Here is a 16,922-nt window from a genome sequence, read left to right as displayed (position 1 = left end):
GTTATATTCTAAGATCTCTTAAATAATTTAAAATTAAAATATAAATCACAATAGAAATAAAATCTAAAAATTTCAATTCAAATGGTATTTTGAATCTAGAAACTAGCAAGGAGAAGCTAAATAAAAGGAGAGGAAACCATTAGTTCGTTGAAGATATTTAACAACAAAAATTTGAGAAGATCAAATTGTTAATTTCAATCGTGAATCTATTTGATTTTATTTTCTCATATTTTATTTTTTTTTTAATTTTATTGTTCTTATAATTATGAACGAGATTGAGTAAATTTTTTAATTTTAGGATTTGGAAAGTAACACTTAGATTATATATACCTTTAATTGTTTTTATTCAATAAATTTAAAATTTTATTATTTAATTCAATTTTATTTGGGCTAAATGCTTATTTTGGATTAATATCCACTTTGCATGATCTATATATTAATTCAATAACTGAAAAGTAAAGATTAATATAGGATAAACATAAATTGAACCTAAAATTTCAGATTTAGAGATAGGCTTTAATCCTTTGAAAAATTTTAAAAGTTAGATCATAAATTTTAATAAATTCTAACTGATTTGATACCATATAAATAGATATTGATTTGATTGAAATATAATATCTGCACTTGAGAGAGGGCTCAGAATGCTTATATAAGAAAATACAAATAAAATCATATAAAAATATTATTATATAAATAAATAAATGACATATTAATTTATTATATAATATTCTAATATATAATATGTTAATTTATATATTTAAATTTTATAAAAATAATACTTAATTTTAGTTCATTTGTATGAATTCCTAATTGCATTTTATAAGTGGCCATCCAATTCAATTATTAGTTCATTTATTTTTTTTTTTAAATTAGTTTATATTTAGAGATAATAAAAAAAAACTCTATCATTTTCTCTTTTTTGCAATTGCACTCTATACTTTTATTATTCACCAATTAAACCTAACACTTTTATATTTGTTTTAATTATACATTATCGTTAAATTTTTTGTTAGAAATTAACGAATTAATTAATTTTTAAAGTTTAGAGTGCAATTATAAACATTTTTAAAGGTTAGGATTTTTTTAATTATTTCTCCTAAAATTAAATTTTATAATATTAAAAAAATTAATTTATATTATTATTATTATTATAAATTTCTTAGTTTTATCAATGATTTAGTATATCAAATTATTTTAATTTAATCCAAATTAATCCATGTTTTAATTTTTTTTGAATCCATACTAATTATTATCGTAGTTTAAAAAATTGCATGATCAATAATATAAATTAATTTTATTTCATAATATGTTATGTGACTAAAAAACAAAACTATAATTAGTTAGACCTATAAAAAAGAAAATGTGAGTCGATGGTAAGTGTTCACGATAGCTATTTAATATTCAAATTAGTATAATTAATAAGAGAGTGAATCCAATGAATTATTTATAAATTTAGTGTGAAATATAAAATTGATTTAAAATTATATTTCATATAATTTATTTTTAAAATATAAAATAATAAAATAGTTATAACTATTTTTTAATATATATTTTAAAAATAATATTTTTTTACTTGATTATACATTTTTTAAAATTATAATAATAATTAGTGTGACTTAATTCAGAATTAAATTAAAATAAAATTAATACATTAAATTATTGATAAAATTAAAAAGTTTATAATAATAATAATGTAAATTATTTTTTTAATATTATAAATTTTAATTTTTGGAGAAATAACCAAAAACACTCTGACCTTTAAAAAAATTTTCAGTTGCATTCTAAACTTTAAAAATTTACCAATTAAACTATGATCTTTTAAATTGTAATCAATTATACTTTGAACTTCGCTGACGTGGTAGAGTGATATAATAATGATGTGTCAAATAATGTAACACTTCCATTAATTTTTAACAAAAAATTTAACGGCAGGGTGTAATTAAAACAAGTACAAAAATGTGTAATTTAATTGGCAAATTATAAAAAAAGAGGGAAGGTAGCCTTCATCCTTCTGAATGTAAAAGTAAATATCACAAAATGGATAGAAGAGGAGACTCAAACTTAAACCTCACTAACTTTCTACACCTCAAAAAGTGAAAAGAAGACTAAACAAACAATTTTTAATTGGCTTTTTTCTTTTCAAGTTTGCTATGATTTTGAACTACTATCTACAACATAACCAAATTGAGTTATTCTTTTTTCAATATTTACTTTTTTCTGATACACCCAAATGGTGGCCAAATTTACACTTACACTAGTAGCAAAGCTTCACTTAGACCGGTAGCAAAGCTTCACTTAGACTAGTAGCAAAGCTTCAAAATCTTGGAAAAATTATTTTGTATTCTAGGAGCACCACCTCATCATTTTGATTTGTTATACTGACTTGATTTGGTACACCGAGCTCACATTATGATATATTGGTAAAACAATAAAAAAATATTAAATTATTACTTGGTCTACACTCGTTAGTCTTTTAATTTTTAAAAATATATTAAAATGTTTCTAACATTTTAAAAAAATCTACTAGTTAGTCCCTCTATTAATTTTAACCGTTAAATATTGTAAAAAAGTCTAAAATATTCCCGGTATGAATATACTAATTAGTAAACTTTATAAAATTCTGAGAGATTAGCTAACAAGTTTTTCAAAACTGTAGAGACTAAATAGTAAAATACTTAATGGTAAAATTAACGGAGAAATTAATTAGAAAACTTTTTTAAAAAGTTAAAGATGTCTTAATTTATTTTTCAAAATTAATTGACTAACTAGTGAGTTTTTTCATACTATAGAGACTAAATAATAATTTTTTCAAAAAAATACAACTAAACTCGTATCACTACTAATTAAAAAAACATTAATTCTTTTTTATAAATATATTGTAATGTTATTAAATTAGTGCACCATCAATATAATGAGATGTACATCATGAGTACCTAATAATTTGCCCTAGTCTTGGACCAAGTAAATGTTTGCATTATGCCTCGCAAAACCTTTTATAGAATTTTTTTTTTCAATTTAGATTTAATTAATATTAAAATTAAAAATTTTTATTAAATAAAATTAGGGTATAAATGAATCGAGTGGAGTCGAGTTTTGAAGAGTTGAAACTTGGTTCGTTAAAAATTTTTCAAATTCGAACCGAATTCGAGTTTTACTCATTTTGAACTCGAGCCGAGCATTAAAAAGTTTAAGTTTGGCTCGTTTAGTAAACGAGTTTAGATGAGTCGAGCTTTTATTGAGTTTAGTCTCGAATAGTTCACGAGTAGTTCAATTTATTTACATGTATAATGAGTTTTAATTTAAAACTAAAATAATTTTAGTTAAATAAGTATATTTACAAATTAGCTCGTAAACTTATAAAGATAAACTTTTAAATCTTAATGATTCAAATATATGCAAGTTTAAGAGTACAACTAAACTACATAGAGTTGAATTTTAGAAAATTAGGTTTGGCTCATGAAAGTATATGCAGGGTTTAAGTTTATTTCTCTAATGATAATAATTTTAGTTTATTTAACAAGACCGTTCACGAGTCTATTCGCGAGCCTGCTCATGAACTCAGAAATGAGCCGAGCACACCAGCATTAACGAGCCGAATATTATAGAGCTCAAACTCAGCTCGTTTACTAAACGAGCGTAAAAATTAAGTTTGAATTTAGCTCGTTTAGAAATCGAGTCGAGTTTTTATCGAACCGAACCTCGAGTAGCTCACGAACAATTTAATTTATTTACGCCCCTAAATAAAATAAACTTTTTAACTTCTATAAAGTTGTAATAGAACAAAACAACTTTCACTAAAACTGATTTATTAGGGATTTAAGTCATCGATACGTGAATTTCATTTAGTTTGTACATGGATTTCATCATACATGTTTCCTATTTTTGAAATTAATAAATTTTTAAAAATTAACATAATTAATTTCTTTTTATTAATTCATATATTTAGAATAAAAAAATTCAATTCTGTTTAATTTTTATTTTAAAAATAGAAATACTATATATAAATTCAATTGAATTTTAATATTTTTTGACAAATAATTCAGGAGGTTATGTTTTTAGAATATGATGGTTTAGATTTAGACAAAAATTTCCCTTAATTTAATAATAAAACAAAATAAAAATTAGAATTTTGGAATCAAGATATTTCAAATTTAAGTCCTATTATTAGTTAAATTATTATATTTCATTGTTTACTTTGCATGTCTAAGCTAAATAACCTTTCTAACTATAATGACCCATTATAGAAGCCTTCCATAAAACCTCACCCACTTCACCATGAAGTTGTTTGTCCCTTCAATTTGCCACTGCCACTCATTCAAGACATAACGAGCTCTACATAATATAAAATGAGTATCATTCATCTTTTGATTCCATACTGTATCATTTCTATTCATCCATAAACTCCATAAAATCATAAAGACTTCCTCTCTCTCCTTTGATCGATATTGCTGCAATACAAAAGCCAACCATTGGAAAATGGTTTGAATTGGATTCCATCCAATCGAAGATAAAAGCCATACATGTTTAGCCATAAAATAATTGTGGAGAAGATGAATTTCAGATTCTGATTCTTGATGACAAAGTGGACAGATTTCATCAACATCAACATGACGCTTTCTCAGATTTACTTTACATGGAAGGACTTATCCTAAAATTCATCAAACTAATATCTGAACCTTTCTCGGAATCTGCACTTTCCATATTTTTTCCTAAGAAAATGTTTGATCAGGTATCTGTAACTCAAAATATTCCATTGCTAGCTTGTATCCCGGCTCCTTGACTGAATACTACCCATTTCGATTAGATTTCCAATACCACTCATCCCTTCTTGCAATACGTGAAAATGGTATTGTAAGACCCCGCTCGTTCAGACATCGGAATTCTTACCGTCCGGTGGAATCTCGGGTGTCGGATCCTCTTTGGGGGGTAGAGCAAGGGTAAAGGAAAGGTTTTCTAAAATGTTTTTAAGTGTTTTATGGTTTTAAATAGAAAAGAGTTGAGTTTTTGAAGAGAAAGACCAAGGAGGCGTTTGCCAGGTTCGGCCGCCGAAAGTGAAGTTCGGCCGCCGAACATGTGAAGGCTTCGGGAGCGCCTTTGGCCTCCGAAAGTCTTGTTTGAACGAGCCAAGGTTCGGCCGCCGAAAGTGAGGTTCGGCCGCCGAACATGCATGAGGTTAGGGGGCACGTTAGGCTGCCGAAGGTTGAGGACCAGGCCACCTATAAAGAGCCCTCAGATCGGAAATGGGCGAGTTTTCTCCCCATTCTCGAACTCAGGTGAGTTTCTGCCCTCCCTTGGTTGCTTGTGTGTCTTCTCTTCAAAATCCCTCAAGTTTTCATAAGATCTACCCTTGGTTTGAAGTTTTGAAGCTAAAATAGAAGTTTTGGGAGCTTGGAGCTTTTGGAGCTTGGATTCTCCACACCTCCGAGTTAGAGATCGCACCAACCCTCGATCTTCAAGAGGTAAGTGTAGATCTTGGTTTCCCTTGAGTTTTCATGAAGTTTTAAGTAAGTTTTGTGGAGGTTTTATGTTTGTGTATGGGTAGTTATGCATGTTTAGGTTTATGTGGGTTTTATGCCCAATGTATGTTATGTGATGATGTGTTGAGGAGTTTAAGCTAGTTTCTTTGCTCTCTTTGCTTGTGGGAGTGTGTATGCATGCTTGGGAGAGAGTATGTGAGGTTTGGGGTTGTTTTGTGAGGTTTGGGAGGCTGGTATGCACGAAGGCTGAGTTCTGGATGAACTCAGGTTCGGCCGCCGAAGGTGGTTTCGGCCGCCGAACGTGCCGTTGGATGCATAGGTTTGGCCGCCTAACCTTGCCCCCGAAAGTTGAGTTGTGGCTTGAAAGCAGACTTTCGGCCGCCGAAGGAAATGTTCGGCCGCCGAAAGTGCCTGACTTTCGTCTCTGGAGAGAGGGTTCGGCCGCCGAAGGTGCCGCCGAACCTACCCGAGTTTCGTCTCTGGAGGAGACTTTCGGCCGCCGAAGGTGCCGCCGAAAGTGCCTGTCCAGCCTTTTCATGGCTGTTTTCTATGCATGTTTCAGTGATGTTTAGAGGGGTTTTTGGGGAGTTGCTTATGAGTTGTTAGAATGTGTTTAGTACCTCATGTGAGTCCATCTGTGTAGGATTGGACCTGAGGAGAGGTGTCTAGCTTCAGTGCTAGTTGACCCTGAGTTTGTTGAGCAGTGGCTTCAGGTGAGTAGAACTAAACCTAATCTTTTATTTTAAGAAAATCTACTGCCTAAAGCATACTCATACATCATGTTATGTAATAGGATGTTTGCACTAGTTCACCATGCCCATGCACCATGTTTATATGTTATAGGATGATTGCACTAGTTTCACGAAGGTGACGCATTGCATAATGTGCTATGTATATGATGTGATGGGTGGACCAAGGCGACCTCAATAGCCCGCAAGTCTGTCAATGAGTCTTTGTCAATCGGGCGAGTACATGTAGGAAAGCCCATGAGAGCTCCTTCGGGGCCAAGTTTTGACAGAGGGAACGTTGGGGTCATGTCTAACCCTGAGGGGAAGGACGTTACGTGAACCCTCTAAAATCACCCGCAAGAGGAAGAGATTTGCTAGCATGAACTCAAGCGGGGGTGAGATGTTTGTTGTGATATAATTGTGATATGACGCATTTCATGAATGCATGAATAAGAAGAATAATTGAATTGAATAAAATGTCTTTATAATAAAATACATAAAAAGGGTGGAACATTAAAATGAATAATAATATACTTAAAAATGGAGGAACTAAATCAAATGTTTTTCTCTGTTTCTACTCACTGGGCTCTTGTAGCTCACCCCATTCCCTTAACCCCAGTTTTGCAGGGCCAGAGTAAGTAAGCCAGAGTAAGTCAGAAGAACTATGGGAAAGAAGAGGTTCAAGCATGGGTTGCCATGTTTGGTTGTAATAGCTTAGCTGTGTTTTGTTATGTATAAGAGATGCTTGTATGTATATGTTTATGGATATAGTGAACGTTATGTAAGAAAGTTGCTAAAGAGATGAGATGTTATGTAATGCTGTGTATGCTTTGTATGCTTGTATAGTTTAGTTGTGGACATGATGATGATGATGATGATGATGATGATGATGATGATGATGATGATGTATGGACATGTTGTGAGCATATGAATGAGTAGAAAGAGAAATGTATAAAGAGATAGAGCCAAGTTAAGAAAAGTATAGTTATGCCATGTGACGTAGCATGGGATGTATAGAATTGTGCTTTGCCTAGAGTGTTGGTAAATCCCTTTTTGTTATGCATGATCTTGAGAAAATGTTTCAAATGTTACGAGTTTTGAATGGCCCGTGAGGGAAGAAAGGGTTCCAATCCCTTGACCCAAAGCGGATATGTTTTAAAGCAAGCTTGATGACCCATCTAGTATGAGGTTCTATGTTTTCATGCATAGGTCAAGCTGAGGTAAGGAAAAACAAGTTTAAAGGTTTTTATGAGACCAAAGTTTAAGTTTTCAAGCAAAGTTTGATCATGCACAGGATTATACCTAGAGTTCAGGATGTTTAGAGGCTTACTACGGGTCCCGGCGGCCTTAAGCCGATCTGGATCCTAGTGCCGAGCAGGTCGGGCCGTTACTAGAGGGGTACCAGTTTCCGGGCTGTTACAGTTGGTATCAGAGCATAGGGCCTCAAGAGTACGGTGTTTGATGCGAAGATGCTCAGACATCGGGAAGAGGTTGTGCTAGATGTTAGGAGGGCAAGCACATTAAGAAAGATTGAGAGTAAGATCATGTCCATTAGGATAGGATGAGGAGTCCTGTCTTGCTTGATGATGTGTAATGCCATGTGTAATGCATGTGCATTTATGTTGTATTATGGATGTTGATAGTCCCTTAGCTGCGAGATGGCATGATTTGTACTGATATGAGATGAGCTGAGAGACCAGGTATGGCCCTTGGCCCAGTTGGTCATGGCATGTTCTGCTATGTTGTAGACTGTAGGTGACAGGTTCATCCATGATATATGTTGCATGAGGGGTCATGTGTGTATCACATGGACCATATGATATGATGACATGCTATGTGATGTGATGCTTATGTTTGCCTGTGTGCTTGTGTGCCTGTTGTGTTTCAGACAAGCTGAGATGCAAGGTGCTAGGAGCTCTATGGAGTCAGATCCATCTGAGTGGGAAAGTGAGCCTTTTCCCCTTGCAAGGTCAGGTGGAGATGACAGAGCAAGAGACCCTGAAAGGTCTGTAGAAGTCAGCAGAGAAGTTATGGTGCGGAGGAGGGATGTTAGTCTACAAGTGAACATGGATAACGAATGTATGGTGTCTGAAGATGAGGCCCAGACTAAGGATTCTAGGATCTCTAGTTCAGGCGAAGTTGAAGTTGATCCCTCCATGCTGAGTACAGCTGCCAAGAGAGGTAGAAAGTGGGGAAGAGCCAGAACCCCTAAGCAATGGGGCAAGACTAGAAAGGGTAGGCTGTGGAAGAGGTTTAGGCTTGATGCTGAAGATGGTTCGAGTTCTGGCCAAGGTCCTACAAGATGTTTGAGGTGCGGAAGGTTGCACAGAGGGCCTTGTCGAGTTGGGACAACGGCATGCTTCAGGTGCGGACAGGAAGGGCACTTCGCACGTGATTGTCCTACTGTGCCCAGGAGAGTGTGGTCCCAGCAGCGAGCTGCAGGTGATGTGGCTCAAGCCAGTGATCGAGGAAGAGGAGCAGACACATCGGACACAGTGGTGCCAGGTACACTCACTTGTTCATGTTCTGATGTGTGTTTTGTACCTCTGGTATGTTCTTGTTGGTTGCTCTAGGAGCCCTCAGACGGTTGAGTTGATAGCTTCTGGGTGTAGAGTGTTCTCTTTGGGTTAGTAGACCCGGGTAGGATCCATCTGTGACTGAGATTCAGGCCAGCGTCCGATGAGGGTAGATGCCTTCCACCCGAGCATGAGGTCCTAGACTTGAGTGTCTGGATGTCAGCCGGGGGATGGATTGGTTTTCTACTTGTGGAGCTGGTAATACTTGCGTCTGCAGCGCAAGGTGGTCGGGATCGAAATGCAGAATGGGTCTGAGGTAGGCTTCAGAGGGGACCGTGTAGGATGCCTAGAAGTTTGATGTCAGCTGTCAGGCTCGTAGAGTGTATAGGAGTGGTTAGTAGAGAGTTCTAGCTCGGGTTTGTGAGCTGAGCAGGCAGGTCTAGGAACCAGCCCTAGTGCCATAGATAGAGCGAGTGTTCAGAGGTTCCAGGCTAGTATCAGGTTTACCATCGGTCAGAGAGGTAGAGTTTGGTTTAGAGGTGGTACTTGGTACCAGAACCGTTTCTCTCTTTCCTTACAGGACGGTACCTGTAAAGTTATAGGAGGAGTGTAGGAGTAGTAGAGTGCTTGGTAGACAGGGGTTTTATCTGACTCAGTACCTCACCCTGGAACGCTCCAGAGTTGTGAGGGAAAGGAAGGATGGATCCTTGAACCCTTGTAGCGACTGTCAGCAATTGTGCAGGGTTACTACTGGGAGTAGGTAACCTCTACCTTGGATTGATGATCTACGGGATCAGCTAACAAGAGTCGGTTGTTTTCTAGATCTGAGATTCGGTTTTAGGTTGTGAAGCTTAGAGAAGAGTTTAGTGGCAGAATAGAGGGTAAAAGTATAGCAGAGAAGAGTAAGAGTAGAATAGAAAGCAGAAGAGAAGAGCAAGATCAGTGAAGGAAGAAGAAGAGAAGGATCAGAGTAGCGCAGCAGAAGCTTGTGGCGTTCAAGCGCAAGTTTGAGGTTTTGTTTGTTTGTTTGTGTTTTTGTTTGAACATTCGGGGACGAATGTTCTGTAAGGGGGGAAGAATGTAAGACCCCGCTCGTTCAGACATCGGAATTCCTACCGTCCGGTGGAATCTCGGGTGTCGGATCCTCTTTGGGGGGTAGAGCAAGGGTAAAGGAAAGGTTTTCTAAAATGTTTTTAAGTGTTTTATGGTTTTAAATAGAAAAGAGTTGAGTTTTTGAAGAGAAAGACCAAGGAGGCGTTTGCCAGGTTCGGCCGCCGAAAGTGAAGTTCGGCCGCCGAACATGTGAAGGCTTCGGGAGCGCCTTTGGCCTCCGAAAGTCTTGTTTGAACGAGCCAAGGTTCGGCCGCCGAAAGTGAGGTTCGGCCGCCGAACATGCATGAGGTTAGGGGGCACGTTAGGCTGCCGAAGGTTGAGGACCAGGCCACCTATAAAGAGCCCTCAGATCGGAAATGGGCGAGTTTTCTCCCCATTCTCGAACTCAGGTGAGTTTCTGCCCTCCCTTGGTTGCTTGTGTGTCTTCTCTTCAAAATCCCTCAAGTTTTCATAAGATCTACCCTTGGTTTGAAGTTTTGAAGCTAAAATAGAAGTTTTGGGAGCTTGGAGCTTTTGGAGCTTGGATTCTCCACACCTCCGAGTTAGAGATCGCACCAACCCTCGATCTTCAAGAGGTAAGTGTAGATCTTGGTTTCCCTTGAGTTTTCATGAAGTTTTAAGTAAGTTTTGTGGAGGTTTTATGTTTGTGTATGGGTAGTTATGCATGTTTAGGTTTATGTGGGTTTTATGCCCAATGTATGTTATGTGATGATGTGTTGAGGAGTTTAAGCTAGTTTCTTTGCTCTCTTTGCTTGTGGGAGTGTGTATGCATGCTTGGGAGAGAGTATGTGAGGTTTGGGGTTGTTTTGTGAGGTTTGGGAGGCTGGTATGCACGAAGGCTGAGTTCTGGATGAACTCAGGTTCGGCCGCCGAAGGTGGTTTCGGCCGCCGAACGTGCCGTTGGATGCATAGGTTTGGCCGCCTAACCTTGCCCCCGAAAGTTGAGTTGTGGCTTGAAAGCAGACTTTCGGCCGCCGAAGGAAATGTTCGGCCGCCGAAAGTGCCTGACTTTCGTCTCTGGAGAGAGGGTTCGGCCGCCGAAGGTGCCGCCGAACCTACCCGAGTTTCGTCTCTGGAGGAGACTTTCGGCCGCCGAAGGTGCCGCCGAAAGTGCCTGTCCAGCCTTTTCATGGCTGTTTTCTATGCATGTTTCAGTGATGTTTAGAGGGGTTTTTGGGGAGTTGCTTATGAGTTGTTAGAATGTGTTTAGTACCTCATGTGAGTCCATCTGTGTAGGATTGGACCTGAGGAGAGGTGTCTAGCTTCAGTGCTAGTTGACCCTGAGTTTGTTGAGCAGTGGCTTCAGGTGAGTAGAACTAAACCTAATCTTTTATTTTAAGAAAATCTACTGCCTAAAGCATACTCATACATCATGTTATGTAATAGGATGTTTGCACTAGTTCACCATGCCCATGCACCATGTTTATATGTTATAGGATGATTGCACCAGTTTCACGAAGGTGACGCATTGCATAATGTGCTATGTATATGATGTGATGGGTGGACCAAGGCGACCTCAATAGCCCGCAAGTCTGTCAATGAGTCTTTGTCAATCGGGCGAGTACATGTAGGAAAGCCCATGAGAGCTCCTTCGGGGCCAAGTTTTGACAGAGGGAACGTTGGGGTCATGTCTAACCCTGAGGGGAAGGACGTTACGTGAACCCTCTAAAATCACCCGCAAGAGGAAGAGATTTGCTAGCATGAACTCAAGCGGGGGTGAGATGTTTGTTGTGATATAATTGTGATATGACGCATTTCATGAATGCATGAATAAGAAGAATAATTGAATTGAATAAAATGTCTTTATAATAAAATACATAAAAAGGGTGGAACATTAAAATGAATAATAATATACTTAAAAATGGAGGAACTAAATCAAATGTTTTTCTCTGTTTCTACTCACTGGGCTCTTGTAGCTCACCCCATTCCCTTAACCCCAGTTTTGCAGGGCCAGAGTAAGTAAGCCAGAGTAAGTCAGAAGAACTATGGGAAAGAAGAGGTTCAAGCATGGGTTGCCATGTTTGGTTGTAATAGCTTAGCTGTGTTTTGTTATGTATAAGAGATGCTTGTATGTATATGTTTATGGATATAGTGAACGTTATGTAAGAAAGTTGCTAAAGAGATGAGATGTTATGTAATGCTGTGTATGCTTTGTATGCTTGTATAGTTTAGTTGTGGACATGATGATGATGATGATGATGAAGATGATGATGATGATGATGATGTATGGACATGTTGTGAGCATATGAATGAGTAGAAAGAGAAATGTATAAAGAGATAGAGCCAAGTTAAGAAAAGTATAGTTATGCCATGTGACGTAGCATGGGATGTATAGAATTGTGCTTTGCCTAGAGTGTTGGTAAATCCCTTTTTGTTATGCATGATCTTGAGAAAATGTTTCAAATGTTATGAGTTTTGAATGGCCCGTGAGGGAAGAAAGGGTTCCAATCCCTTGACCCAAAGCGGATATGTTTTAAAGCAAGCTTGATGATCCATCTAGTATGAGGTTCTATGTTTTCATGCATAGGTCAAGCTGAGGTAAGGAAAAACAAGTTTAAAGGTTTTTATGAGACCAAAGTTTAAGTTTTCAAGCAAAGTTTGATCATGCACAGGATTATACCTAGAGTTCAGGATGTTTAGAGGCTTACTACGGGTCCCGGCGGCCTTAAGCCGATCTGGATCCTAGTGCCGAGCAGGTCGGGCCGTTACTAGAGGGGTACCGGTTTCCGGGCTGTTACAGGTATCTACAAAATACATGAAACATCTTGATTGTTCCATCTCTTGAATATAACATTTTGTCGGTTAGCTAAATAACCTCTTCTCTTGCGTATACTGTAACTTTTTGGCCCTCATTATGTATCTTTCAGGATATTCTGACCTGGAAGATTCTTGGTTATAGTGTTAAAAGGAGCAAACTCTATTACTTAGGTCTGACAGAGAATGGAAAACAGAAAAATAACTGTGCATGTCAAAAGAGTAGTAGAGACAAAGCTCAAGCAACTGTTTGGTTATGGCATCGGCGATTAGGATATGTTTCATTTTAATATCTTAAGAAATTGCAACCACATCTTTTTTCAAATTTGAATATTTCATACTTTCATTGTGATATTTGCGAACTGGCCAAAAGTCATCGTATTTCTTATTTACCATGCTTAAATAAATGTTCTGAACCATTTATGATTATACATTCTGATGTTTGGGGCCCTGCAAAGATTCCTTCTATTTTTAAAGCATGATATTTTGTTATATTCATTGATAAGTGCACACGAATGACTTGGGTGTCTCTGCTCACAAAAAAGTGATGTTCTTACAGCATTTAAGGAATTCTATAATATGGTGGGCACTCAATATCAAAGGCAGATTCGTGTTTGGCAAACTAACAATGCACTGGAGTTTTTGGATACAAACTGTGGGAAGTTTCTAAGCGAAAGAGAGATTCGACATCATACTTCTAACACCTATACTCAACAACAAAATGGCTTGGCAGCAAGGAAAAATAGGCAAATCATGGAAGTTTTTCGTGCTTCTCTCTTTGGCATGAATATGCGTCGGTTCTACTGGGGAGAAGCAGTGAAATATGCTATTTATCTAATTAATCGGGTCCCCTCTCGCATACTTGATTTCTAAACTCCTCAACAAAAGATGCGAGCTTTCTTCTCACTGCCACATGTCCCAAATCTTGAACCAAGGGTTTTTGGTTGCACAGTATATGTCCATGTTCCAAAAATTTTGTGGAATAAACTTGATTCTTGTGCTAAACGATGTGTATTTGTTGGCTACTCTGATTTTCAGAAGGGATACTGATACTATGATCCACACACAAAAAGATTACATGTGACATTTGATGTATCCTTTTGTGAATCAGATCCATACTATTCAAGGGGAGTCACACCTCCTGCTCTTCAGAGGGAGAGCTTTAGTGAAGAGAACGTGCCACAAGAAATAATGACAGATTTCTTAGAACTAGAGGAAGTAAGTGAAAGTTTTCAGTATAACAGTCAGTAAGGTCTCCCTAAAAGATGTGATGAAGATTTATTAGTTCCTTCTGAAAAATTACAAACACCAACACCTGCTGAAGAATCACCAACATCTAAAGAGTTGCCCATGATAACAATATCAACCAAAGAATTAACTCAGAATGTCCTGGACACCAACATTTCTACTCAGGTAAACCCGAGTCCTATACTTGATGAGTGTAATAAAACAAGTAACTCTTGTGACAATTTGGCTCCTAGATATCCAAAAAGATCAAATAAGGGTGTACCAAGGAACCAGTATGAACCTGACCTTAGAGCCAATGTCAAGTATCCAATTAGTAATTATCTTTCTACTCATAGATTGTCCAAGTCATATGCACTTACTATTAATCAATTATCCAAAGTATTTATTCCTAGTAGTGTGCAGCATGCCTTAGTAGATCCAAAATGGATAAAGGCGATAAACAAAGAGATAGAAGCCCTACAAAAGAATTCTACATGGGAACTTGTTCCTCTACCTAAAGGAAAGAAGACAGTTGGATGTAGATGGGTATACACTGCGAAACTTAAAGCAGATGGAAGCATTGATAGATATAAGGCGAGGTTGGTTGCAAAAGAATATACACAAAAGTAGGGAGTAGATTATCAGGAGACTTTTACACCGGTGGTCAAGCTCAACACAATTCGTATCCTTATTTCTATAGCAGTAAATTGAGATTGGCCTTTGAATTAATTTGATGTTAAAAATGCTTTTCTGAATGGAGATTTGGAGGAGGAAGTTTATATGGAGGTCTCACCAGGGGTTAAACGGAGTACTTCAAACAGAAATAAAGTTTGTAAGCTGAAGAAATCATTGTATGGACTTAAACAATCACTTAGAGCTTGATTTGGGAGGTTCACTTCAGCGATGAAGACATTTGGTTATAAACAAAGTAATTCAGACCATACTTTATTTATCAAACACAAAGAAGGGAAGGTAATAGCTTTAATTGTGTATGTCAATGATATGGTCTTAATAGGAGTTGATCCTTGTGAAATGAAGTATTGTAGGACTATTTGGCTGTTGAATTTGAAATGAAAGATCTTGGGCAACTTGAATATTTCTTAGGAATTGAAATAGCAAGATCAGAACGAGGGATTTTCCTTTCACAGTGGAAGTACATTTTAGATTTATTGACTGAAGCTGGAATGCTTGCCTGCAAACCAGCAGAAACTCTGATGGAGGTGAACCATAAAATCGGTTTGTTTATAGAATAAATTCCAATAGATGTAGGACGCTATCAACGATTGGTTGGAAGATTGATCTATTTGACTCGCACGAGGCCAGACATAGCATATGTTGTAAGTGTTGTAAGTTAATTCATGCATAAACCAAGTGAAGAACACATGAATGCAGTATACCGGATCTTGAGATACCTGAAGGGGGCTCCAGGCAAGGGACTATTATTCTCAAAGAATGGTACATCAGACATTGAAGGATACACAGATGTTGATTGGGCAGGCGATCAATCAACAAGGCGATCTACTTCGGATTATTTTACCTTCGTGGAAGGGAATCTGGTTACATGGAGAAGTAAAAAATAAAAGGTTGTGGCGCGGTCAAGTGCAGAGACTGAATTCAGAGGTATGGCGTATGGTTTATGCGAGCTATTATGGATTAAGAGCATTCTAAAATAATTGGGAATAGACAATGCAAGCTCAATGAAACTTTACTGCGATAACAAGGCTGCAATTGAGATTGTACAGAATCTCGTACAACATGATCGCACCAAACATATTGAAGTTGATCGACATTTCATCAAGGGAAAGCTAGACCAGAAGATTATACAGTTCCCGTTTGTCAAGTCAGAAGATCAGTTAGCTGATATATTCACAAAAGCAATGTCTGGAAAGATATTCAATGATATGATTGACAAGTTGGGCATGACAAATATACATGCTCCAACTTGAGGGGGAGTGTTGGAATGAACTGCCTAATTAGGAGTAGATTATGTAATTATAGGGGTTTACACAATTAACAGATCTGATATATATTGTTTCTTGTACAGACTTATCTTGTTTCTTTATAATAGGATTGCTTCCTTTTTCTCTCATAATTTTGTGTTGTAAATGTATCAATACATAACCTTTTTTCCGGAGAAAAATACATAACAACTGAATCATTTACAAATTTCATCGTTTAATAAAATACTATATTTGATCTCACATTTTACAATATAAAAGCTAAGGCTCACAGTGATAAAGGTATATAATTATTACACAACTACTCTTAAGTTCTAAATAATTCTTTATACTAGCCCATTCTTCATTTTATTAATTTGAGTATTGAAGTGGCTGCCATAGACACCAACCACCTCACATTCTTTCTCTTGCAAAATTGATTAATTACAGTATAGTTCTATTTCGGCCACATTTCAGTTCCAACATCAGTACGTATTACAAATTTATAATTTTTATAATATAAATTTTATATCAAATTTATATAAAAGTAAAAAATTTAAAAGTTTAGAAAAAATGTAAATCTAAAATAGATAAATAATATGGCATAATAATGCAAAATTTTTTTAAAAAAATAATATTATAAAATTAAATTAACATGAAAAAGTTAAATATTAATAAAATATTAACATAGTATATATAAAAATATACACCATAGACACCAACCACCTCACATTATTCGTCTTGTAAAATTAATTAATTACAATACAGTTTCATTTCAATCATATCTTAGTTCCAATAGCATTACAAATTTATAATTTTTATAATGTAAATTTTATATCAAATTTATATAAAAGTCAAAAATTTAAAAATTTAGAAAAAAAATGTAAACCTAAAATATATAAATAATATGGCATAATAATGTAAAATTAAAAAAATAATATTATAAAATTAAATTAACATGAAAAAGTTAAATATTAATAAAATATTAACATAATATATTATATAAAAATATACAAATATATCCAAAATAGAGTGAGAACAAAAATAAAAATTTTCAAGTGGAAATTGCTATACTATCTTATATTTGACTTTAATATAAAATACTTATCAAATTTTAGTATGTAAACACGAATAATTAATTTAATTAAATTTTTATATTTTTATATGATA

The sequence above is a fragment of the Manihot esculenta genome, chromosome 15 (genome assembly GCF_001659605.2).
Source record: "Manihot esculenta cultivar AM560-2 chromosome 15, M.esculenta_v8, whole genome shotgun sequence".
In the NCBI taxonomy this organism is placed as follows: Eukaryota; Viridiplantae; Streptophyta; class Magnoliopsida; order Malpighiales; family Euphorbiaceae; genus Manihot; species Manihot esculenta.
Note: the sequence above shows the minus strand (reverse complement) of the source record.